The 25,351-nt window shown below is 43.7% G+C and overlaps 1 protein-coding gene across 6 annotated transcripts in view; it reads left to right on the top strand.

Moving 5' to 3' along the window:
* The window catches only part of RAP1GAP2 (RAP1 GTPase activating protein 2), a 337,137-nt gene that overhangs the window by 198,801 nt on the left and 112,985 nt on the right, over window positions 1-25,351 (top strand). The window lies entirely within an intron of this gene.

Raw genomic sequence — 25,351 nt, 5'->3', positions numbered from 1 at the left:
TCAATACTTTCGGAGTAGGTTGTATTTTCGGGGAAACACGGTAAATGCACAAATACCCTCTATAAATGAGGCAAAACACCATCACCGAATTGTGACTGTGGGGCCGAAAAACAAACTATCCAACATACGGTGTCAGAATGCCAAAATAGAGCCTTATCATGGAGATTTCCTGGATTTCCTGGCTGCGACAAATGAAAATAAAAAAATTATATTCCTGTTAGTCTAATCTTCCTGTTTAAGATTTCAGGTTTTTATATTTTCTGGTTTGTATTTACCCCCTTTGTTCCTTTTTACTGACATATGATGTGAATGAGCCATATGATAAATAAAGAAAATATGTACCGGTACCTAACCCAGGGGTGGGTAATTAATTTTCCCAAGGGGGCCACATGAGGGCGCCAGCCAACTGAAAGAGTGCACAGGGACTGCGCAGAGTTCAACCTGACTTGGTTCTTCTCCCACCCCTCTATGGTGCACTTATTTATATTTGATTTCTAATTTTCAATTAACTTCACACGGTCGGACAGGGACAGCCAAAGGGCCAGATGTAGCTTGGGGGGGGTGGGGGGAGGCATAAAATGCCCAGGTCTGCCCTAACCGGTTTATTCAATGGTGCGCTCATTGTCAATTTAACATAGTTCCTTGTGGACGTTCCTTTTTTTTTTTCCTTTCCTCCTTTCCCAGCATCAGATGCTTTTCCAGAAAGCTGGCTTTGCATAATGTATCCAACCTAGGATAATCAGAGCTTGGTCATTTGTGCCTTGATGTAGAACTCCTGGTTGATTTGTTCAGTCAGTCATTGGTTAGGGTTTTTTTTGCCTGCCCATAGTAGTCTTCTCCACCACCAAAAGTCAGAGATGTCAGTACTTTTCCTGGCCTGCTTCTTTAAAGTCCAATTTTCGCTTGTCTATAATCGATGAAGGACATAATGAGGTTTTGTGTTTTTCCATAGGTATACTATCATGTAGATATTGCTTCAATGGCAGCATAGGACAGTATCCTCACAACACCTAAATGTAGGGTTGTGGACTTCCAACAAAAGGAGGACATGTCTTTTTTTTTATCTTCATGTATTTATTAATTTGTATCTCACCTTTATTGTTTTCATAAATAACTTAAGGCGGCTAACATATCCAATACATCTTCCTCCTCCTATGTGAGGTGAATTGGGCTAAGGTGAATTGGTTAAGAGAAAAGGACTGCCCAAAGTCACTCACCTGACTTTCATGCCTAATGCAGGATTCAAACTCACTGTCTCCTGGTGATTGGCCCAAAGTCACCCAATCAGCTTTCATGGTTAAGGCAGAACTAGAACTCACTGTCTCCTGATGATTGGCCCAAAGTTACCCAGCCAGCTTTCATGCCTAACGAAGGACTAGAACTCACTGTCTCCTGTGATTGGCCCAAAGTCACCCAGTCAGCTTTCATGGCTAAGGCGGAACTAGAACTAACTGTCTCCTGATGATTGGCCCAAAGTTACCCAGTCAGCTTTCATGGCTAAGGCGGGACTAGAACTCATTGTCTCCTGGTGATTGGCCCAAAGTCACCCAGTCAGTTTTTCATGGTTAAGGCAGGACTAGAACTCACTGCCTCCCTCTTTCTAGCCTGGTGCCTTAACCACTAGACCAAAGTTGTCCTCACATTCTCTATCCTGCAGGTATAGCTTTAAAATGTATAGCCTTAAAAAAAATATTGTCCAGCATTTTGAGTGAATTCTTGTTTTGGAAGAGAAGGGACTGTTTTTAGAACAATGCTCATTGAAACTTCTGTTCATTCTGACCTTGTAAATTGTCTGCTTCTTTCTTTTCCCTGTTCAGGGACAGACCTGACAGCCTGTTTTTCCTTTAATTAATTTATTTTGTGATTCCAGCCATCGGCTTCAATCCACCCCCTTCGAATCTCTGTAATCTGTGAAGCCCATGATTTCTCCTATGTTACTATGGTGAAATTTGAAATGTGTGTTGTCTTGATATTATTGCTAGCATATGTTCTTGAAAATAAAAGATTTGTTGGAAAAATATGGTGATTAAAAATATAGTCTTTCTGATGCTGGAAAAAGGAATTTCATATGCCAGTAAGTCTAAGTAAACTTTTTGGCAGTTTTTTGCTGCATCTTTTGTTGTGGATAGCAATAGCACTTAGACTTGTATAGAATAGAATAGAATAGAATAGAATAGAATAGAATAGAATAGAATAGAATAGAATAGAATAGAATAGAATAGAATTCTTTATTGGCCAAGTGTGATTGGACACAGAAGGAATTTGTCTTGGTGCAAATGCTCTCAGTGTACATAAAAGAAAAGATACATTCGTCAAGAATCATAAGGTACAACACTTAATGATAGTCATAGGGAAACAATCAATATAAATCTTAAGGATACCAGCAACAAGGTTACAGTCATACAGTCATAAGTGGGAGAAGATGGGTGATAGGAATGATGAGAAGATTAATATCTTCACAGTGCTTTACAGCCCTCTCTAAGCGGTTTACAGAGTCAGCCTTTTGCCCCCAACAATCTGGGTCCTCATTTTACCGACCTTGGAAGAATGGAAAGCTGAGTCAACCTTGAGCCAGTGAGATTCTAACTGCCAAATTGCAGTCAGCCGGCAGTCAGCAGAAGTAGCCTGCAGTACTACATTCTAACCACTGCACCACCACAGATGCCATGAAAGTAAAATGGTTAGTTTGTCCTCCATTTCCCTCCCCCATTTGTCCTCCTTTCCAATTATGCACGTCCTCCTTTATCTATGCAGATATGTAGTAATGCTACCCAAAAGTAACCATCAGTCCCCTATTATTGCTTCAAGTCCCATCTAGCAAGTCCAGTGATTGCTAGATGAATCTGCTACCCATGTCTTCTAAATCAGTACTTCCCAACCGAGGCAACTTTGAGATAGGTGGACTTCAACTCCCAGAATTCACCAGCCAGTGTGTGCTTGTTGATGGCTGCTTTGTTTTTTTTTTTTTTTTAATTTGATTTATATGCCGCCCTTCTCCGAAGACTCAGGGCGGCTTACAATGTTCTCAGCAATAGCCTTCATCCTTTTGTATATTTATACAAAGTCAGCTTATTGCCCCCACAACTGGGTCCTCATTTCACCTACCTTAGAAAGGATGGAAGGCTGAGTCAACCTTGAGCCTTGGCGAGATTTGAACCCTGCAGTAATTGCAGGCAGCTGGTCTTAATAAGCTTAATAACAGGGTGCCTTAAACCCCTGTACTACCAAGGCTCTTTGAGTTTGAGTTGGATTTAGAATAACAGAGTTATTATAAGGCACCTTGGAGGTCCAATCCCCTGCTTAGGCAGGAAATCCTACACCACAGTGAGTGGCCAGGTTTACAGGCTTGCTAGCATTTTTGGACTTGGCTTGGTTTAGGATGCTCCCAGTTCCCCAGTTGAAACGATATTTAAGTCTCTCCATGTGTGGTGAAATAATGGAGTTTTCATTGTGTCTTCTGACTGCTAGTTAGTGTTTGTGGTTGCGCTCTCTTAGTCTTCTGTTTGGAGATAGGTAGGTCATGAAATATCTGCAAGAAAATAACCGAGCTCAGAGAGCACCTAGGACCTCACAGTTCAATCCTGAGTTACAAATCTTCTCTTTAATTGGAATCATCTAAATGTTAGTCTAATGACATGAGGAGGTAGAGAAACTCTGGGGCCATGGCTGCATGAATCTCACACCACCTGGTTTCCAAAAAATTAAGATCAGCTCCATAATCACCCGTGGCTGCGCGGGTGATTATGGGAGCGTCATGGCGCTCCCATGTAACACCTCTCCTGCATGAGCTGCACTAGCTCCCGGTGGTCCTCCGGGTGCGATTCAAGGTGTTGGTGACCACCTTTAGAGCGCTCCATGGCTTAGGGCCTGGATATTTATGAGACTGCCTTCTGCCACCGCGAGCCTCCCACCGGCCAGTACACTCCCACAGAGAGGGGCTCCTCCGGGTGCCGTCGGCCAAACAGTGTTGACTGGCGGCCCCCAGGGAGAGAGCTTTCTCTGTGGGAGCACCTGCCCTCTGGAATGAGCTCCCCCCAGAGATACGGACGATTCTGGATTTACGTAGTTTCCGTCGGGCCCTCAAAACCTTTTTATTTCCTCAAGCCGGGCTGGCTTAATCTCTCCAATTGTGTAATTTTAATCTGGATTTTTAAATGGGGGATTTTAACTGTCGGGCCAAACTGTTTAATATATTTTTAAATTGTTTTTAAAATTTTGTATTTGATGTTTTTTACTTCTGGCTGTTCACCGCCCTGAGTCCTTCGGGAGAAGGGCGGTATATAAATTTAAATATTAAATTAAATTAAATTAAATTAAAGATGATCTGAGAAACTGACATGGACCAGAGGCTGATCCAAGTTCTCCTTATTCTCTGATGTGCTTGTTCAGAGTCCTTTTTTTTTTCCAACTCTGTTCCAACGCGTTTATGCCAAGAAAACAAAATACAACTACAATAAAGACCGAGGCATCCGTCGTTATCTGTCCCATAAGAATAAACTGAACATTGGTAATTTAAACCCACAAAGATGGATTAATGCAATTTTGTTTTAGTGAAATCTCCAGATTGGGAGATCAGTGGTACGTTTTCTTCTGTTGCAAATGATCTCACTTTCCCAGGCAGGCTGATATGCTGCCTTCAAAAACGTGTTTGTATGTTGTAGGAGAGGGAGGGAGGAAGAAAAAGGGGGTAACAGCTGGAAACCCTGGATGCTGTAGAATTTTTTTTTCTCCGTTTATCCCTTTTTTATGCTTAATGGTTTCTTTTCAATCTACATTTCATCCCCTGGGCTTGAAGATGATATTGGAACATGATAGTAGAATTGCTAATATGCTTTCTGTCGTAGTACAAAGGGATTAATGCTAGCATCCATATGGGGAAAGATGTAAACAACAATAATAACAGTCATGACAATAATAATCATAATTCTTTTTTTTTTTCCTCCAGAAGTACATTTTGTACGGTACTTTTTCAAAATTTTAACTCGAAGGCAATCATTCTAAGAGTTTGTGATTGCACCAAATCACAGCTATAGAGATTCTCAATCATCCAGGTTAGCAGTTGTCCCAAAAGGTGTTTTTTTTTTCCCCAAAAGGCAACTAGACTTTCTTGGTTTTATTCTTTGGAAATATACTGCTCAAAAAAATAAAGGGAACACAAGCAGAAGACATCCGAGATCTGAATGAATGAAATAGCCCTATTAAATACTTTGTTCTTTACATATAGTAGTTTATACACTGCTCAAACAACTAAAGGGAACACAAAACTACGGTATGTAACGAACAAATGGGGAGAAACAGACTCAGGCTCAACCCGTCCAAGACCGAGTGGCTGTGGTTTCCGGCATCCCGATATAGTCAGTTGGTGCCATCACTGACTATTGGGGGCAAGTCGCTGGCCCCCATGGAGAGGGCTCGCAACTTGGGTGTCCTCCTGGATACACGGCTGTCTTTAGAAGAACATCTGACGGCTGTGGCCAGGGGGACTTTCTATCAGGTTCGCCTGATTTGCCAGTTGCGTCCCTTTCTGGATTGGGACTCCTTATGCACGGTCACTCACGCCCTTGTCACTTCCCGCCTGGACTACTGTAATGCTCTCTACATGGGGCTCCCCTTGAGGAGCACCCGGAGGCTCCAACTGGTCCAGAATGCGGCCGCACGGGTGGTTATGGGACCGACATGGCGTTCCCATGTAACACCTCTCCTGTGCGAGCTGCACTGGCTCCTGGTGGTCTTCCGGGTGCGCTTCAAGATATTGGTTACCATCTTTAGAGCGCTCCATGGCTTAGGACCTGGGTACCTGCGTGACCGCCTTCTGCCACCGGTAGCCTCTCACTGGCCAGTACGCTCCCACAGAGAGGGGCTCGTCAGGGTGCCGTCAGCCAAATAGTGTCGACTGGCGGCCCCCAGGGGGAGAGCCTTCTCTGTGGGGGCACCTGCCCTTTGGAACGAGCTCCCCCCGGAGATACGGAGGATCCCGGATTTATGCACTTTCCGCCGTGCCCTCAAGACTTTTTTATTCCAACAAGCGGGGCTGGCCTAACTCTTTTTAATTGCTTAATTTTAATTTGTTTTTAAAAACAGGGGTGTTTTAATTAGTATGGGCCAAATTTATTTAATATGTTTTTAAATTGTTTTTTTAATTTTATATTGTATCTGTTTTATCTTTGGCTGTTCACCGCCCTGAGTCCTTCGGGAGTAGGGCGGTATATAAATCTAAATAAACTCAAACTCAAACTCAAAGTATTTAATAAGGCTATTTCATTCATTCAGATCTCGGATGTCTTCTGCTTGTGTTCCCTTTATTTATTTATTTATTTTTAATTTGATTTATATGCCGCCCTTCTCCGGAGACTCAGGGCGGCTTACAATGCGTTAAGCAATAGCCTTCATTCTTTTGTATGTTTTATACAAAGTCAGCTTATTGCCCCCACAAACTGGGTCCTCATTTCACCTACCTTAGAAAGGATGGAAGGCTGAGTCAACCTTGAGCCTTGGAGAGATTCGAACCAGCAGAAATTGCAGGCAGCTGTGTTAATTACAGGGTGCACTAAACCCCTGTACTATCAACTGCTTTTGAGCAGTTTATTTCAGTTCTCATCCAAGGAGCTGGAGGGGAAGTAAAGAACTGAAGAAGCTTCTTGGATGAGAAGTGAAATAATTTCAAAAAAAAAAAACCCAAGAAAGTCCAGTTGCCTTTTGGGGGGAAAAAAACACCCCACACCTTTGGGTAGCCCAAATCACGTTATAAACATTTCCATAAGATAGCCCTCCTTACAACCATAATTAAACCTGGATTATGATTGGAAGTCATTGTGGTTGCAAGTCAAGGAATCCATGGGACTGGAAGTGATTTTCCAGCCTTCTTTTTTTGGCGGTCATTAAGCAAACAACGTTGCTTAATTTGTTGTTAAGCAAATACGTTGATCGTTAAATCCATTCATTTCAATTGGCTTTTTTAAACTGGAAAGTGGTTGCCAGATGCCCAAATTTTGATCACATGACCATGGAGAGGCTGCAAAAGTCTTAAGTGTGAGAATCAGTCATAAGTTACTTTTTTCAGTCTCTTGCAACTTGGAATGGATGCTAAACTAATGGTTGTAAGTTGAGGACTACCTATATTTAAAATCCAATTTGCTATTTATAGTACTACTGTACCTTTGAGTGTAATCGGCTAAACTGACCACCAGGAGGCAGCACATGAACAGTTTCATCCTTATTGGGAATCATCAAATACAGGTAGTCCTTGACTTACAACAGTTCATTTAGTGACGGTTCAAAGTTACAATGGCACTGAAAAAAGTGACTTATGACCATTTTTCACCCTTACGACCATTGCAGCATCCCCAAGTCACATGATCAAAATTGGGACGCTTGGCAACTGGTTCCTATTTATGACGGTTGCAGTGTCCGGGGGTCACATGATCCCCTTTTGCGACCTTCTGACCAGCAAATTCAACGGGGAATCCAGATTCACTTAACAACCGGGTTACTAACTTGGCAAGTGCAGTGATTCACTTAACAACTGTGGCAAGAAAAGTCGTAAAATGGGGCAAAACTCACTTAACAAATGTTTCACTTAGCAACATAAATGTTGGGCTGAATTGTGATCATAACTCGAGGACTACCTATATACATAGCCAGAGATGAAGAGTTCAAATCCTCTCTTGGGAACTGAACTCATGGATTGTTGCATTTTAATGGACTATATACAGTGAATTAGCTTGAGGAGCTATTCAGCTGCTATCTCTCAATGGGGCTGCAGGAAGGGACATATAGAAACTGTCAGAATGGTATCTGTCTGTCTGTCTGTCTGTCTGTCTGTCTGTCTGTCTCTCTCTCTCTCTCTCTCTCTCTGTGTATTTGTGTATTTGTGTGTATGCTTTTTCTCAAAGAAGTAAAGAAGCTTGCTTGGTAATTTACACATACAGTTTGAATAGATTTGGGTATAATTTTGCCATAATTGTTTGCTAAATGAAAGATCTGCAGTAGCTGTGTCAGGAAATGTTGTACACAAGAGCAAATGACTCTTCTTTTAACAAATCATTAGCAACAAGTAATAGAATAGAATAACAAGTACATGGTGGAACATTGATTTAGGAAGAGCCTTACCTCCTGCAGTTGTGCAAAGAAAAACCTTTAACACAGTGGTCTACGCACCCTGTTATTAACACAGCTGCCTGCAATTTACTGCTGGTTCGAATCTCTCCAAGGCTCAAGGTTGACTCAGCCTTCCATCCTTTCTAAGGTAGGTGAAATGAGGACCCAGTTTGTGGGGGCAATAAGCTGACTTTGTATAAATATACAAAAGTATGAAGGCTATTGCTTAACGCATTGTAAGCCGCCCTGAGTCTCCGGAGAAGGGCGGCATATAAATCAAATTAAAAAAAAAAAAAAGAAATCCAAATTTTTTTACTACCAGTTCTGTGGGCGTGGCTTGGTGGGCGTGGTGTGGCTTGGTAGGCGTGGCTTGGTGGGCGTGGCAGGGGAAAGATACTGCAAAATCTCCATTCCCACCCAACTCCTGGGGGAAGGATATTGCAAAATCCCCATTCCCACCCCACTCTGGGGCCAGCCAGAGGTGGTATTTGCTGGTTCTCCGAACTGCTCAAAATTTCCGCTAGCCGTTCTCCAGAACCTGTCAGAACTGGCTGGATTTCACCCCGCTTTAACACAGCGTTTCTCAGTTTTGGCAACTTTTAAGTCATGCAAACTAGGGAATTCTGGGAGTCGGCTGGGGAATTCTGGGAGCTGAAGTCCACATGTCTTAAAGACATGTCAAGTTTGAGAAACACTGCTTTAACAAGACCAAGGGATTCTAGAGCAAGTGTGTTTTCCCCAAAAGAAAAGTAGAGAAAGAGAAAGAAAGAGAGAGAAAAGGAAAGGAAAGAAGGGAAAGGAAAGAAAAGAAGGAAGGAAGGAAAGGACAGAAGAAAGAAAGAAAGAATGAATGAATGAAAGAAAAAAAGAAATCACAGGAACAGTTAACAAAGCTCAGTCTAGTTTCAAAGTGACATTTTGCCTGCTTATGTTGAAATCCAGCTGGTAGTTATATACCTCCAGCTTTTTTTTCTGTTTTGCCACAAAATAAATATTTGGGTTCATATTGTCAATCTGCAAAAGGATCAATTAAGCCTGGCAAGATGTAACCTGTCATTTTTGTCAACCATTTCTTGTTTTCTTGGGGATTCTTAATCGCTTTATCCTAATTTTGGGCATAATGCCTGGTGAGGTGGTTTCTTTGAAAACAGGTCTGCCAACTCCCAGAGGGCAAAGGGGGGCAGAGAGGAAACCAGGTGTCCCAGAAGGTATCTCTGTTCAGGTAGATTCTCTAGACTGCAACTTTTTCATAGACAACCATTTGGCTTCAACACATCCAATTGATAGGTCAGTGATGGCAAACCTTTTTTTCCTCATGTGCCAACACACATAATTCAATGCCCACCCCCCCGTGCCCCATTTTTGGCCTAGCAGGCCTCCCTGAAGCCTCCAGAGGCTGGAAGTCTCCATTTGCAGACTTCTGGTAGGACCGTTTTTTGTTCTCCCCAGGCTCCAGAGGCTTTCTTGAAGCCTGGGGAGGGCGAAAACAGTCTCCCCTGCCACCCGGAAGTCCTCCGGAGGCCAGAAATGGCCTGTTTCCCAACTTCTGGTGGGCCCGGAAGGCCCGTTTTTCACCCACCCCAGGCTCCAGAGGCTTTCTTAGAGCCTGGGGAGGGTGAAAACGGCCTCCCCCACCCCCCAGGAGGCCGAAAACGCCCTCCCAGAGCCTCTGCGCAAGCTCTGTATTTACCTGGTATCCAAAAGAGGCCACGTGGAGACTCCTAGAAGAGGAGGGGTGGCGAGGGCAGGGTCAGCTGAAAACTAACTGGCTGGTGCACGCATGCGCGCTGGAGCTGAGCTAGGGCAACGGCTCGCGTGCCAGCAGATATGGCTCCGCGTGCCACCTGTGGCACGCGTGCCATAGGTTCGCCATCACGGCGATAGGTAGTCCTTGACTTACAAATGTTTGTTTAGTGACCGTTCGAAGTTACAACAGCACTGAAAAAAAAGTGTTCTTTTGTCTAGTTGTTCTGGTGTGCAGTGCTCTATAGCGTTGTTTTGAGGGTAGGAGTTGAAACAATTTATGTCCAGGTTATGAGGGGTCTGTAAATATTTTCACAGCCCTCTTTTTGACTCGTGCAGTACACAGGTCCTCAATGGAAGGCAGGTTGGTAGCCATGGTTTTTTCTGCAGTTCTAATTATCCTCTGAAGTCTGTGTTCAGAGGGGTCTGTGAAGGCTCAGGGCCAGGTTATCTTCGAGACCGCCTTCTGCCGCATAGCTCCCAGCGACCGGTAAGATCCCACAGAGTTGGTCTTCTCCTGGTCCCATCAGCTAAACAATGCCAGCTGGCGGGCCTGTGGGGGAGGGCCTTCTCTGTAGCTGCCCCAGCTCTCTGGAACCAGTTACCTCCTGAGGTCCAGACCATCCCCACCCTATTGGCCTTCCGAAAAGCAGTGAAGACCTGGCTTTTCCGGCAGGCCTGAGGCCGTTGATCTCACTCTTGTGATCTGGCGAGATCCAACCATGAATGGCGTGAATGAGTTTTTAATGTTTTTAATTTTTAAATGTTTTTTATAATGATTTTTTAAAATGTATTGTGAGCCGCCCTGAGTCTTTGGAGAGGGGCGGCATATAAATTGAATAAATTAAATTAAATTAAATTATTAAATTAAATTATTAAATTAAATTAAATTAAATTAAAAAAATTAAATTAAATAAATTAAATTAAATTAAATTAAATTAAATTAAATTAAATTAAATTAAATTAAATTAAATTAAATTAAATTAAATAATTAAATTAATTAAATTAATTAAATTAAATAAATTAATTGTTGGGTTGCAGAACCAAACCAGACAGTTACAGAGGTGCAGATGACAGACTCAATAATTCCTCTGTAGAATAGAATGGGGAAGCCAGATTCACTTAACAGATGTGTTACTGATTTAACAACTGCAGCGATTCACTTAACAACTGTGGCAAGAAAAATCATAAAATGGAGCAAAACTCACTTAACTGGTTGGCTTAGCCACGGAAGTTTTGGGCTCAGTAGTGGTCGTAAGTCGAGGACGATCTGTATCGTTGAGCAGCAGTAGAAAACAAGGGTGGAAACCCAGCCCATTCAGCAAGGTCAACAGGGGTTCTAGATCTGGCCTCCGCTTTTCATACTTGCAGGAGGAATTTCTATAAGATCTCCACAGCTGACTCATTTTTCCATTCGCAAAGGGCAACTGCAGGAGATTTTTGCTCTGGATTTTCAACAATAAGCTGTTTTTCTGGTGAAGTTGGACTCAGAGCCAACATCCTCAAACATTCCCCTCCCCTCCCCTTATCACCGCACTGTGTTTATTGGATAGGACAGTTTGCTAATATTCTCATTTCACAGATAAGGTTACTGATCTATATCTACAGAGGCTCCATTGGTTGGTCACACCTCTTGGATGACATGAACGGGTGAGATGCCAAAAATATCAGTTCAAATCCCTGCTTAAATATTAGGATTACTTACCTGGCTATTTCTTAGCCGAGCCAACACAGGTGGGTAATTGGAAGGGTGGAAGAAACTAAGAAGAAATGGGAAACTATTTTTCTCATTTCGGGACTGGAAAAGCTGGCTGGGGAATTCTGCTAGTTCTGAGCGGCACGGTGGCCTAGAGATGAAGATTTTTGCCTCCCACTCAGAAGGTTGAGAGTTCAATCCTAGGCAGGTGTTTCTCTACCAGTGTGCAAAGAGAAAATATCTGCTGCGAACTCCTCATAGGCATCAGGAAGGGCATCTGGCCAGTAAATGCTCAGCTCCATTCAGTCACCATCCCAAAGCAAGGGATGACAGTCTTGTAGACAGAAAAAAAAAGTCCACACATCTTAAATAGCAATAGCACTTAAATTTAGATACCACCCCTTAGTGCTTTACAGAACTCTCTGGTGGTTTACAATGTCAACATATTGTCCCCAACGATTTAGGTCCTCATTTTACTGACCTTGGAAGGAGGGAAGGTTGAGTCAACCTTGAGCCCTGTCAGGATTGAACTCTAGACTGTAGGCAGAGTTAACCTGCAGTACTGCATTCTAGCCACTGTGCCACCAGGCCTCCTTAAAGTCATTGAAAAACATTGGTTTATAGTGAATTCATTAAGATGGGGTCTCTGCAGTATTTGCAATGCTTCTTCCTAGATGTATCTTAAACCAGGTTAAAGTGTTGTTTATGTCCATTAATTTGCTTTCTATCTCTTGCTTGTTTCTGCTCTCTTCCCTTCTTTTCTCAAACTCTCTGCAATCTTTCACACTGTCTGTTGTGTGAATGCAGCCAAGGACTTTTGGCAAGCCGAACAGCAATGCTTGAATCACACTGCTCATCTTCATTTCTCCAGAGATGTGGACTGTGGGTCATTAACTGGAAAAACTAATAGCAAAATTAATCACATTAATCAGATGATAATGGCTTTTTCCAGATATCTCTATATCCTTACTCGGGAATCTCTGGGGACAAACCTCAGTTATTCAAGATGCAACCTTGGAAATTCAGAATGAGAATACTGGGGATGTTTTGAAATCAAAACACCCTACTGCCTTGTAAGGTAGCTCCAGTGGTGGGTTCCTCCCGGTTCGACCGAGCTGGTAGTGGTAACGATATGACGTCACCAAACCGGTTCTCTTTGTTCAGGAGCTGGGCCCTCCTGCCCCCCCCCCGCGTTATTCTTACCTTTTATTTGGCCCCGCTCCCAATCTATTCGCTGCCTTCCGAGTCCCAGATGATCGGCTAGAAGGAAAAAAATGGTTTAAACTCTTGCCGTGGGGCTTCAAAGGGCCGCCCTACAGCTGATCAGTATTAAAAGGCAGTGTGGTGGTAGACCAGTGCACTCCAAAAACAAATGGGTAGACCGGAACAGCTCTGCAAGCAGTTAAAAGCCTGGTAGACCAGTACCTCCGCTAAATCCTAAAGAATTGTCACATGACCATCAAACCACGCCCACAAAATAAGCCATGCCCACAGAACCGGTAGTAAAAAAAATTAGAACTCATCCCTGGGTAGCTCAGTCTGCTGGACTTCTCTCTCTGGGCAATAGATTAACTCTTTGCAAAATGGGGTCCTTGGTGTCCTCTGAGCTTGGTGGTTTCCTTGCAAACATTTCATTATCAAACCAGGCAACACCCTTCGTGCTATTGTACTGATGATTTTACCTAGTTTGGTAATGAAACATCTGCAAGAAAACCCACCAATCCCAGGCATCATCAAGGATCCCTCAGTTCAACCCTGATCAACAAATATACTCTTTTGCTGATACCTTTGCAAAATCTTTTCACCATCACTGAATACCAGGCTGGAATTCACGGAGTGCATGAATTCTAGTCCCACCTTGACCATGAAAGCCAGCTGGGTGACCTTGGGCCCATCACTTTCTCTCAGCCCAACTCACCACACAGGGTTGTTGTGGGGAAAATAGGAGGGTATATTCACTGCCTTGAGTTAGTTGTAAAAAAAAATAATGGCAAGTAAGTAAGAAGTAAGTAAGCAAGCAAGCAAGGAAGGAAGGAAGGAAGGAAGGAAGGAAGGAAGGAAGGAAGGAAGGAAGGAAGGAAGGAAGCTTCATAATAATAGATAGATAGATAGATAGATAGATAGATAGATAGATAGACAGATAGATAGATAGATAGATAGATAGATAGATAGAGCTAGCTTCATTTTCATAACAAACCTATCTGACCATTCTGAAGACCCCAGATTTCTCTTTTTGTAGTACTACAGGCTGGTGAACCTGGCAGCCCAGGTTCGAGACCCAAGCGCTGCGTGAATGGGCGAGCTCCAGTCCTCATCTCAGCTCCTGCCAACCTAGCAGTTTGAAAGCAAGCAAGTGCGAGTGTCAACCCTGAAGCGAACCTGGCTGAGGCCATCTTTATGGCTTTCAGGGTTGCCACTGGATGGGAGGGGGGAGGAATTGCTGGGGGTTTGTAGCTAAAACAGAAAGTTTTCCTGTGGGAACCAAGGACGTTTCAACAGGTGGCTGGAAGGAGGAGGAGTAGAGTAACTAAGCAACCGGCCAGCACCTCTATTGGACAATGTGACAGATGACTTAGGGGAAAGGGGGAACTTTCATTTTTAACTGGGTGAAAACCACAGGAACTTTCAGAGTTGGTTTTCAACAGTTGTGCCAATATGATGTATCCCATAAATTGTTCTTTGAGGAATCTACTTGCCTTGGAGTTCTGCTTTCTATGGGTGCATTACTTGGAACGCTGACAGCGAGTAGATTAATAGGTACCACTTCATTGGGAAGGTAACAGCACTCCATAATATCATGTTGGCCACATGACCACGGAAAAGTCTTCGGACATTTGGCTCAGTGGCCTAGAAACGGAGATGAGCAATGCCCCTTTGGCAACGACTAGTGGAGTAAAATCTGCAGGGACTCCTTTACCTATTTTTTTTTTAAGGGTGGGTTGTATGAGCTTATACGTGTGTGTGTGTGTGTGTGTGTGTGTGTGTGTTAGAGCTGCCAGACTGCTTAGAGCTCATCTAATGCCTGATAGGACTTTTCTGCTCCACTGATCTGGCCATTTCATTAACCAAAATAGCTCTCGCTGATCAGTTGTTTGGCTTTAAATGATCCTGAGTGGAAAGAAAAGTAAAGGGCACCAGCATCCCATTTGCTCTTGCTCTGGAAGACTTAACCTTTTATTTTTATTTATTTATTTATTTTTTTAAAAAGGAAACGATTTGATAATTGCAATAGCACTCAGACACGCAGACAGACAGACAGACAGGCTGTTGTTCTCTGTTTGTGGCATTTGAAGGGAGCTGAATGGAACCGGGCCTTCTTCTTCACAGCTAATGCGGACAAGCTGCTTCTGGGGTTGGGTGGGGATAGGGAATTATGACCTTGATGTGCAAGGATTGTGGTTAAAATATAAACCGCCAGGGCAGTGAGAGAATGGCCTTGTCTGCCCCTTAGCTACCTTTCCCCAGCCTTCTGTTCTCTTGCTGATGCTTTTTCTGGGTGTGTTTCAGTGGTGGGATTCAAATTTTTTTTTACTACCGGTTCTGTGGGTGTGACTTGGTGGGCGTGGCTTGGTGGGCATGGCAGAGGAAGGATACTGTAAAATCTTCATTCTCACCTCACTCCAGAGGAAGGATATGGTAAAAACTCCATTTCCTCCCGATTGGGGAATCCTCTGGGACTCGGGAGGCAGAGAATAGATGGGGGTGGGGCCAGTCAGAGGTGGTATTTACCGGTTCTCTGAACTATTCAAAATTTCCGCTATCGGTTCTCCAGAACTGGTCAGAACCTGCTGAAACCCACCTCTGGTGTGTTTTATTCACAATTGCACTGCATTATGGATTGAAATGGTTTAGCACAGGGGTATCACACTCAAGGCCCTGGGTCGGGCCTGAAGGGTACTTAGATCTGGCCCGTGGGGCCACCCTGGAAACAGCACGTGACCCTCCCGAGCTCTGTTTTCACTGGCAGAAGGTTGCAGGAGGCTGTAACAGCCGAAAACGGAGCTCGGGAGCCCATTTTTGCTGGCAGAGTGCTCAGGCCACCACAGGTGCCCCCGACATGAGTGACGTTGAGCTGGCCATGCCCACCCTGGCCCCTGGAGGTCAAACATAACATTGATGCGGTCCTCAATGAAATCGACTTTGACACTTCTTGTTTAGCAGTACACAGTGAAGGTACACAGTTACATACACAATAGTACACAGTACACAGTTTGGCTCTTCCTGGTTCTCCAGAGATGGAGGTTGTTAAAAATTACAGGTTGTCCTCGACGTACGACCACAAGTGAGTCTGAAACGTCTGCTGCTAAGCAAGATACTTGTTAAGTGAACTTTGCCTCATTCGGCAACCTTTCTTGCCACAGTTGTTAAGTGAATTGTTGCAGTTGTTAAACTAGTAACGCCGTTGTTAAGCAAATCTGGCTACCCCGTTGACTTTGCTTGTCAGAAGGTCGCACAAGGTGATCACATGATCCCGAGGACACTGCAGTTTTCATAAATACGAGCCAGTTGCCAAGAGGCTGAATTTTGATCACGTGATCATTGGGATGTTGCAGTGTGAGAAATGGACCTGTAACTTTTTTCAGTGTTGTTGTAACTTTTAAGTCACTATATGAATAAATTGAGGACTATATATTTATGCTTTTCTGACATTGTAAGCTGCCCAAAGTCACTTTGTATAGTGAGATGGCAAGCATACCATATTTCCCCGAAAATAAGACCCAATTGGAATATAAGCCCTAGCATGATTTTTCAGGATGCTCGTAATATAAGCCCTCCCCTAAAAATAAGCCCCAGTTAAGATCAGCCATATGGATGCAATTAGTACCGAATTTCACCCAAAATAAGACCTAACTGGAAAATAAGCCCTAACATGTCTTTTGGAACATGTTAATTAATTTTGGAAAAAATTAATGTAAGACCCAGTCTTATTTTCAGGGAAACATGGGTACAAATTAAACAAACAAACAAACAAATAGGATTAAGGCCGCCCCTCCCCTCCTTTCACATTTTTCTTTTTCTTTTTTGCATGTAAATCTTCTTAGGGTCATATATACGGATGCTGTTTTTGCTTAGATAATGAAAAAAAAAAACATCTTCACCAGGCTCCCAAAATTAGCAATATAAGCAATGACAAAATTGAAGCTAAATTCTTTTAATAGGGAATTCATCGGAGTTTGGAAACAACCCTTGCAAGAAAAAAAAGGGGGGGAGCGTTGTGATCTTTTCGGCGTATGGAAGCAATCAAATAAAATGGCTTAAAATTGAGGGTTATAAAACCCTCCAGCCACCTAGAGAGGGTAGAAGGTTTCCTGCCAATCACATCTCTTCCATGGAAGTAATGCATTTCGATGAGTTGCGGTCAAGGAGCGCAAGCAAAAAACCCCACCTTCTATACAGGGCTCCTGCACTCACGTGTAACCATGGCCCAAATGTGTCATGGCAGCATCTCACCCCCACCCCCCCTTGTCATATCTGTATCAGCTAAGCCTTTATTTCTATTCGACCCTCAAGATACTTACGACTTCTGACAACGACAGGGAGAGGCCCCTGATGCTTTCTTGACAACTTTTGTGGAAGTGGTTTGCCCTTGTCGTCTTCTTGGACAAGCCCAAGGTCACCCAGCTGGCTTTGTGCCTAAGGCAGGAAAAACTCACAGTGACTTGGTTTCGGTCTTCTTGATTACCTGCCATCAAGACATAGTCGCCTCTTAACAAAGAAGATAGATTTATCTGTATGACAATCTGTCCTTCATGTCTCCCAATGCTCCATCTATCACTCATATTAATAGTTCATCCATCTCTAGCTGCTGGTTGTTCTCTTCTCCTTTTTCCTTCCATCTTTCCCAGCATCAGAAACTTCTAGCTTAGTTTCCTTATTATGTCTATGGAATGTCAGGTCTGGAAGCCATCTTTTTTTGTTGGCTCTTCAGGCCTGCCACATTTAGTACTGTGGGAAACTGGGACGGGGGAATTGTATGGAGCCAGGGTGATATATAATAACATTCCTTTCTCAGAGAGTCAAGGACATCTTGCCCTGCACTTGGAAGGCTGGAAATGGCAGGCATCTCCAGTTGGGATGGTGCTTTGATTGGACCATGTGATGGACATGTGGGTGCTGGGCAGGGACTTGAACTTTCCTTTGGGTGGAGAAAACATGGAAACTTTCAGATTCGGGTTTTTTGTTTTTTTTTCCTTTGTTTTTTTAAAAATTTGATTTATATGCCGCCCTTCTCCGGAGACTCAGGGCAGCTTACAATGCGTTAAGCAATAGCGTTCATATTTTTGTATATATTTATACAAAGTCAGCTTATTGCCCCCACAAACCGGGTCCTCAATTTACCTACCTTAGAAAGGATGGAAGGCTGAGTCAACCTTGAGCCTTGGAGAGATTCGAACCAGCAGTAATTGCAGGCAGCTGTGTTAATAACAGGGTGCTTAGACCACTGTACTATCAAGGTTTTCCCAGATATGCCATTATGACATCTCTAATAAAATGGAACTTTGAGGAAATTCAAGCCTCAGAGTTTTCTTTCATTGGGGGTGTTACTTGGAAACCTGACACAGAGATTCTCAATCATCCAGGTCATGGTTGTCCCAAAGGTGCTTTTTCCAAAAGGCAACTGGACTTCCTTGTTTTTTTCCCCCTTGAATACATTTCTCTTCTCATTCAAGAAGTAGCTTCTTCAGGGCAGAAGTGAAGAAACTTCTTGGATCAGAAGCAAAACGACGTCAAGGAAAAACCAAGGAAGATGAATGCATTATTATTTATTTAATAGATTTATACAGATAGTCCTTGACTTACAACAGTTCATTTAGTCATCATCATCTTCTTCTAGCGACCACATAATCCCTTGCGGAGTGGAGTCTGGGCAACTGAATGGAGCTGAGTGTTTACTGGCCGGATGCCCTTCCTGTTGCCAATGCGGAGCTTTGTTCAGCAGATATATTCTCATTGTGCCCAGAGAGAGAAATATCTGCCTCTACCTAGGATCGAACTCACAGCCTCCTGATTGTGAGGCGAGAGCTCCACCTCTAGGCCACCGCACCACTCACAACAGTTCATTTAGTGATCGTTCAAAATTACACCGGCACTGAAAAAACTGACTTATGCCCATTTTTCACACTTAAGACAGTTGCAGCATCCCTGTGGTCACATGATCAAAATTCAGATGCTCAGCAACTGACTCATATTTATGACCGTTGCAGTGTCCTGGGTTCATGTGAACCCCTTTTGCGACCTTCTGAAAAGCAAAGTCCATGGGGAACTCTAGATTCGCTTAACAACCGTGTTACTAGCTTAATACATGCAACAATTCACTTAACAACTGTGGCAAGAAAAGTCATAAAATGAGGCAAACTCGATTAACAAATGTTTCACTTTAGCAGCATAAATTTTGGGCTCAATTATGGTCGTAGCCCGAGGATTACCTGTGCTCCAGCTTTTATCTTGTGCAATTTAAGTTTATATCCATAATGCTCTGCTTTATTATTTCCCCTTCAACAATAACTTTGTAAAGTGTGTTGGACTGAGCAACAGAGGGACTGGCCCAAGGTCACCCAGCTGGTTTTGTGTCTAAGGCGGGACTCATGGTCTTATGGTTTCTAGCCTTGTGTCTTTGATCACTGCACCAAACCGGCTTTCATTTGGCTTGCCTTTATGTCTCCTTATATCGATCCCCAGGAAGGAAGCTGGAAGTCATGTCAAAACCTCATAAATGAGGGTTGTAATGGATGTAACCTCTGAATCTCTTTGGCCTGAGAGCTTGAGAAAGGGAGGATAAATTGAACGCACGTTCTAAAGACAGATTCTTTTTTCTCATCTCATCTGGTGGATAGAACTTCAACTCAACAAGAAATAAGGAAAGGAACAAAAAGAAACAGCCCCAAGGATGGTGTCTTTTCTTATCCTCCCAGGAAGGGACCTTGTAGGTCATCTAGTCCAACCCCCCGCCCAAGCAGGAGACCCTACACCATTTCTGACAGATGGAAGTCCAGTCTCTTCAGTGATGAAGTTCCCAGAACTTCTGAAGGCAACTTCTATTCCATTGGTTGATTGTTCTCACTGTCATATTTACAGATCCTGAATATTCTTATTTAGCCAATTTGGTAGTCAGTGGTTTAAGACACCAGTGTAGAAATTGGGAGATGGTGAACTCTAGTCTTGCCTTAAGCATGAAAGCTGGCTGGGTGGGCCAGTCATTCCCTCTGAGCTCAAATCACCCCACAAGGTTGTTATTGTGGAGAAAATAGAAGGAGGAAGGAATATTAGGAATGTTCACCACCATGAATTATTTATAAAAATAATAAAGGCAGGATAAAACAAATCTAAACAAAAATAAAACATTCTACTTCCTTTGGTGAGAGAAAGGGGGAAAAAAACCAACTTTCTGGTCGCTTTTAATAATGAGGATTCAAAGAAAAATGATGTACGCTATACCCTGTTTGCTCAGAAAATCTTGTGCTTGGAAATACATATCCTTTTATTTGTGTACAGCTTGTTCCTCAATGATTCCTAGCATCGTCAGTGTAAAAAATCTCTGACTAATTGTGGCTTATGTTTATTGACGCTCAAATGATTGCGTTATACCAGCGTTTCTCAACTTTGGCCGCTTTAAGATGTGTGGACTTCAACTCCCAAAATTCCCAGCCAGCTGGCTGGGGAATTCTGGGAGTTGAAGTCCACACATCTTAAAGTGGTCAAGGTTGAGAAACGCCTCATTATGCCAAGTGTTTTCAATCGGCCTTGTTTTGAAAAGGGGGTTTCAGGACAGTCTCTGTCACATCAACGAGGAAGTCGAGAAATAGAAGAGAAACATTTGACAATGACAGGTAGTCCTCGACTTATGACCACAATTGAGCCCAACATTTCTGTTGCTAACTGAGACATTTGTTAAGTGAATATTACCCCCATTTTATGACCTTTCTTGCCACAGGTAAGTGAATCACTGCAGGTGTTAAATTAGTAACACGGTTGTGAAGTGAATCTGGTATAGGGTTTCCTGCGTAAGCAGGGGGTTGGACTAGAAGACCTCTAAGGACCCTTCCAACTCTATTGTTCTGTTCTGTTCTGTTCTGTTCTGATGATTAGGGGACTGGAGACTAAAACATATGAAGAATGGTTGCAGGAACTGGGCATGGCTAGTCTAGTGAAGAGAAGGACCAGGGGAGACATGATACCAGTCTTCCAGTATTTGAGGGACTGCAACAGAGAGGAAGGGATCAAGCTATTTTCTAAGGCACCTGAAGGCCAGACAAGGAATAACGGATGGAAATTGATCAAGAAGAGATTCAACCTAGAAATAAGGAGAACTTTTCTGACAGTGAGAATGATCAACCAATGGAACAGAAGTTGCCTTCAGAAGTTCTGGGAACTTCATCACTGGAGGCTTTCAAGAAGAGATTGGACTGCCATCTGTCAGAAATGGTGTAGAATCTCCTGCTTGGGCGGGGGGTTGGACTAGATGACCTACAAGATCCCTTTCAACTCTGTTAATCAGTTCTGTTTTGGCTTCCCCATTGACTTTGCTTGTCAGAAAACAGCAAAAGGTGATCAGACGATCCTAGGACACCATCATAACTATGAGTCAGTTGCCAAGGGTCTGAATTTTGATCACACGACCATGGGAATGCTAAAATGGTTGTAAGTGTGAAAAATGGTCGTAAGAGCCTCGGTGGTGCAGCGGACTAAAGTGCTGTTAAGTGCTAGCACTTAGCTGCCAGCTGCCTGCAATTAGTGCAAGTTCGAATCTCACCAGGTTCAAGGTTGACTCAGCCTTTCGAGGTAGGTAAATTGAGGACCCGGATTGTGGGGGCAATAAACCAACTTTGTATAGAACAACACCGCTTGAGGGGGGGAGGCGAAAGCCCTAATAAGCAGGTATATACAAAAAAGTATTCAGGCTATTGCTATAATGCATTGTAAGCCGCCCTGAATCTATAAATGGGACTAATAAATAAATAAATAAATAAGTCACTTTTTTCAGTGCCGATGTAACTTTGAATGGTCACTAAATGAACTATTGGAAGTCAAGGACTATCTGTATTCAAATTATGCACTATACTTATCTGTCCATAAGTACGATGCTTCTTTTTAGTTCCTAAGAGTTTTCTCTCTTTTTTTTTTCCCTTCCTTCAATCTAATTGCGGTCTTTTTTTCTTTTCTTTTATTTTTTTGGGGAGAAACTCCCTGATGAGATTTTAATTGTCTGAGTTGATGCTGAATGGGTTGTGAGTGCCTCTGCATGTTATTATGAGATCTCTTTAAAAACAGAACACAAACAGCTCCACAAATTAATCCCAAGGTAGAATCCCCGGTATCTGGAAATTTATGCACTTTCTTTTAACTGGGTTTTTGACAGAAAACCAAAACTGTAATGATCATCCAAAGGGAGGGCCAAATCCGCTCAATGAACTGCATTTTAGCTTTTTATTCTTCCTCATAAATTTTGAGAACATTCCATGCCCACCAGAGGAATATTACCCACTCAAGTGGTTTTCATTAATATTTATTTAAATGTGCACCCTGTGGTGTTTTGAAAGACCAAGGCAAATGTTTGTCTGCATGGCTCAGTGATTTTATTGATTATGTGCTATCAAGACTATGTAGATAGATTACCCTCAGGATGAACCTCAACCTGGTCCTTCAGGGCTTCCAATGATGGACAAACTCAAATAATAATATGGTTTTGAGCAGGCTGATTGATTGATATATTCATTAGGTGGCATCATGTCGACCACATAGATCAGGGGTATCAAACTCGATTTCATTGAGGGCCACATCAGGGTTGTGTTTGGCCTTGGGGGGGGTGAGATGGGCGTGTCCGGGGGGGGTATGGCCAGCTCAACGTCACTCGTCTTGGGGGCTCCTGAGGTGGCCCGAGCGCTCTGCCAGCAAAAATGGGCTCCTGAGCTCCGTTTTTGGTTGCGACGGACTCCTGTAACCTTCTGCCAGAGAAAACGGAGCTCCGGAGGGCTCTGTTTTCATTGGCAGAGGGTTGCAGGAGGCCATCGCAACCAAAAATGGAGCTCGGGAGCCCATTTTCGCTGGCAGAGGCACCATGGGCCGGTCCTTCACTGTTTCCAGAGAGGCCCTGTGGGGGCCTCTCTGGAACACCTTGCAGGCCAGATCCAGCCTCCGGGCCTTGAGTTTGACACCCCTGACATATATAGATTTGTGTCAGAATAGAGCTGGAAGGGGCCTTGGTCTAGTCTGACGCCCTGCTTAAGCAAGAGATCTTATACCATTTTAGATAAGTGGCTGTCCAGTGTCCTCTTAAATGGAGTGATGGAGCACCCCACAACTTCTGGAGGCAAATTGTTCCCACTGGTTGATTGTTCTCACTGTCAGGAAGTTTCTCCTTTGCTCTAGGCTAGATAAGTGTCCATCTATTACTTCTTGTCCTGCCTTCAGGTGCTTTGGAAAATAAGTTGACCCCCCTCTTCTTTGTGGCAGCCCTTCAAATACTGGAATACTGCTATCATGTCAACAACCCAAGTCCTTCTTTTCTCTAGACTAGCCATACCCAAATCGGGCAACCGTACTTCGTATGTTTCAGTCTCCAGGCCTTTTTTTTTTTTTAATTTGATTTATATGCCGCCCTTCTCCGGAGACTCAGGGCGGCTTACAATGCGCTAAGCAATAGCCTTCATCCTTTTGTATATTTATACAAAGTCAGCTTATTGCCCCCACAACTGGGTCCTCAATTTACCTACCTTAGAAAGGATGGAAGGCTGAGTCAACCTTGAGCCTGGCGAGATTCGAACCTGCAGTAATTGCAGGCAGCTGGTCTTAATAACAGGGTGCTTTAGACCACTGTACTACCAAGGCTCCTTTGATCATCTTAGTTGCTCTTCTTCGCACTTTTTCCAAAGTCTCAACGTCCTTTTTGTAATGTGGTAACCAAAACTGAATGCAGTATTCCAGGTGCGGTCTTACTAAGGTTTTATAAAGCGGTACTAATACTTCGCATGATTTTGACTGTATGCCTCTGTTTATACAACCAACTGACTCATGTGGCTTTCCAGAATGATCAGTCCTCATCTCATGGTCCGTCAGGTCTTCAGAGGGTGTATGCATCACCACTGTAGTCAAGGTCATCCACCCTACCATGGGTCAGTCTCTTCTTCTCTTTCCCTCCATCTTTCTCATTAAAGACTTGTCAAGAGTCCTAGGCCTTCAGATAAAGCATCCAAACGATGACAAGATGGCTTAGCAGATACTTACGCTTGATTAACGGATAGAAATCGGTCATCCTACAGTGATGCCACAAGAAAAAAATTGTGAGTATTGAGACCAAGGAGTGAGGTACCTTTAGGATTTCATGTTCTTCTCTTCTTCTCCAGGGAAGCCAAGTCCAGCCATTGAGCCGCTCTTCTATATTACAGCCCATAATACTGCTCCCCAGGAGTTCTGAATCCACTCAAAAGACTTGTTGTAAGGCAGGGGTGTCAAACTTGATTTCATTGAGAGCCACATCAGGGTTGTATTTGACCTCGGGGGGCGGGGGGTGGGCGGGGTGAAGGTGGTTGAGGTAGGCTTGGCCAGGGCAGGCATGGCCAGCTCGACATCACTCATGTCGGGGGCACCTGTGGTGGCCAAGTGCTAAGATAGGACTTCCCTCAGACCTTCTCTCACTCTCATTATAATCTTCCTTCCTTCCTTCCTTCCTTCCTTCCTTCCTTCCTTCCTTCCTTCCTTCCTTCCTTCCTTCCTTCCTTCCTCCCTCCCTCCCTCCCTCCCTCCCTCCCTCCCTCACTCCCTCCCTCTTCAATCTCCTTTCTCCTACCTTTCCCTTTCCTTATTTTTCCTTCTTTGCTCTCTTCCCATCTTCCCTTCTTTTTCTTTGTCTTTCCTCTTTCCCTTTCTCCTTTCCTATCCCTTCCTGCATGCTCAAATGCAAAAGGGGAAACATTTCTCCTTTTGTTTTGTTTTTAGTTTTGCTAGCCCTCTGCCGCGCGCGTGGCTCTCCCGAGCTCCATTTTCGCTGGCAGAGGCACCGTGGGCCTTTGCTGTTTCCAGAGTGGCCCCGCAGGCCAGATTTAAGCACCCTACAGGTCGGATCCGGCCCACGGGCCTTGAGTTTGACACCCCTGTTGTGGGGGACTGCTAATTTAGGAAGTCAAGCTGATTTTATTAAAGAGTGTTCTCAACTTCAATTTTCAGTTGAATAGCCTTCCTTACTGTTGATTCTTCTCACACTTTTGAATAAGACTATATAATCTGGTGAAAAGGAGATTAACAACCTACTCTTGTGTTGCAAAGAAGGGATTTTAGGATCATTTCCATGGGGAGCAAGGATGAGTACCGAGGAGTCAAAGAAGTCAAGATAATGCCACATGACTTTGTGATCAAGGCCCCAAGAAAAGTTCATAGCACAGATTTATGACAGGGTCTTTCAGTGGTGGGTTCATCCCGGTTCGGTCCGGTTCGGCCGAGCCGGTAGCGGTGACAATATGATGTCACCGACCCGGTTCTCCCCCCCTGCCCTCCCACCCCCCCACCCCCCCACATTATTCTTACCTTTTGTTTGGTCCCACCCCAATCTATTGCTGCCTCCTGAGTCCCAGCTGATGACTAGAGGGAAAAAAACTGTTTAAACTCTTGCCGCGGGGCTTCAAAGGGCCGTTCTACAGCTGATGAGTGTTAAAAGCAAACAAATGAGTTGGGTCGTAAGTGCGAGGACTGGTCGTAAGTGCGAGGACCTTCCAGAAATGACTCTGACCAGCTAGCCACACCCACCTAGTCACATGGCCTCCAAGCCACACCCACAAAATAAACCACAGAACCAGTAGTAAAAAAATTTATAACCCACCCCTG

The sequence above is a fragment of the Pantherophis guttatus genome, chromosome 1 (assembly GCF_059756535.1).
Source record: "Pantherophis guttatus breed Tessera chromosome 1, ASM5975653v1, whole genome shotgun sequence".
Lineage (NCBI taxonomy): Eukaryota > Metazoa > Chordata > Lepidosauria > Squamata > Colubridae > Pantherophis > Pantherophis guttatus.
This window is presented reverse-complemented; position numbering and strand designations above follow the sequence as displayed.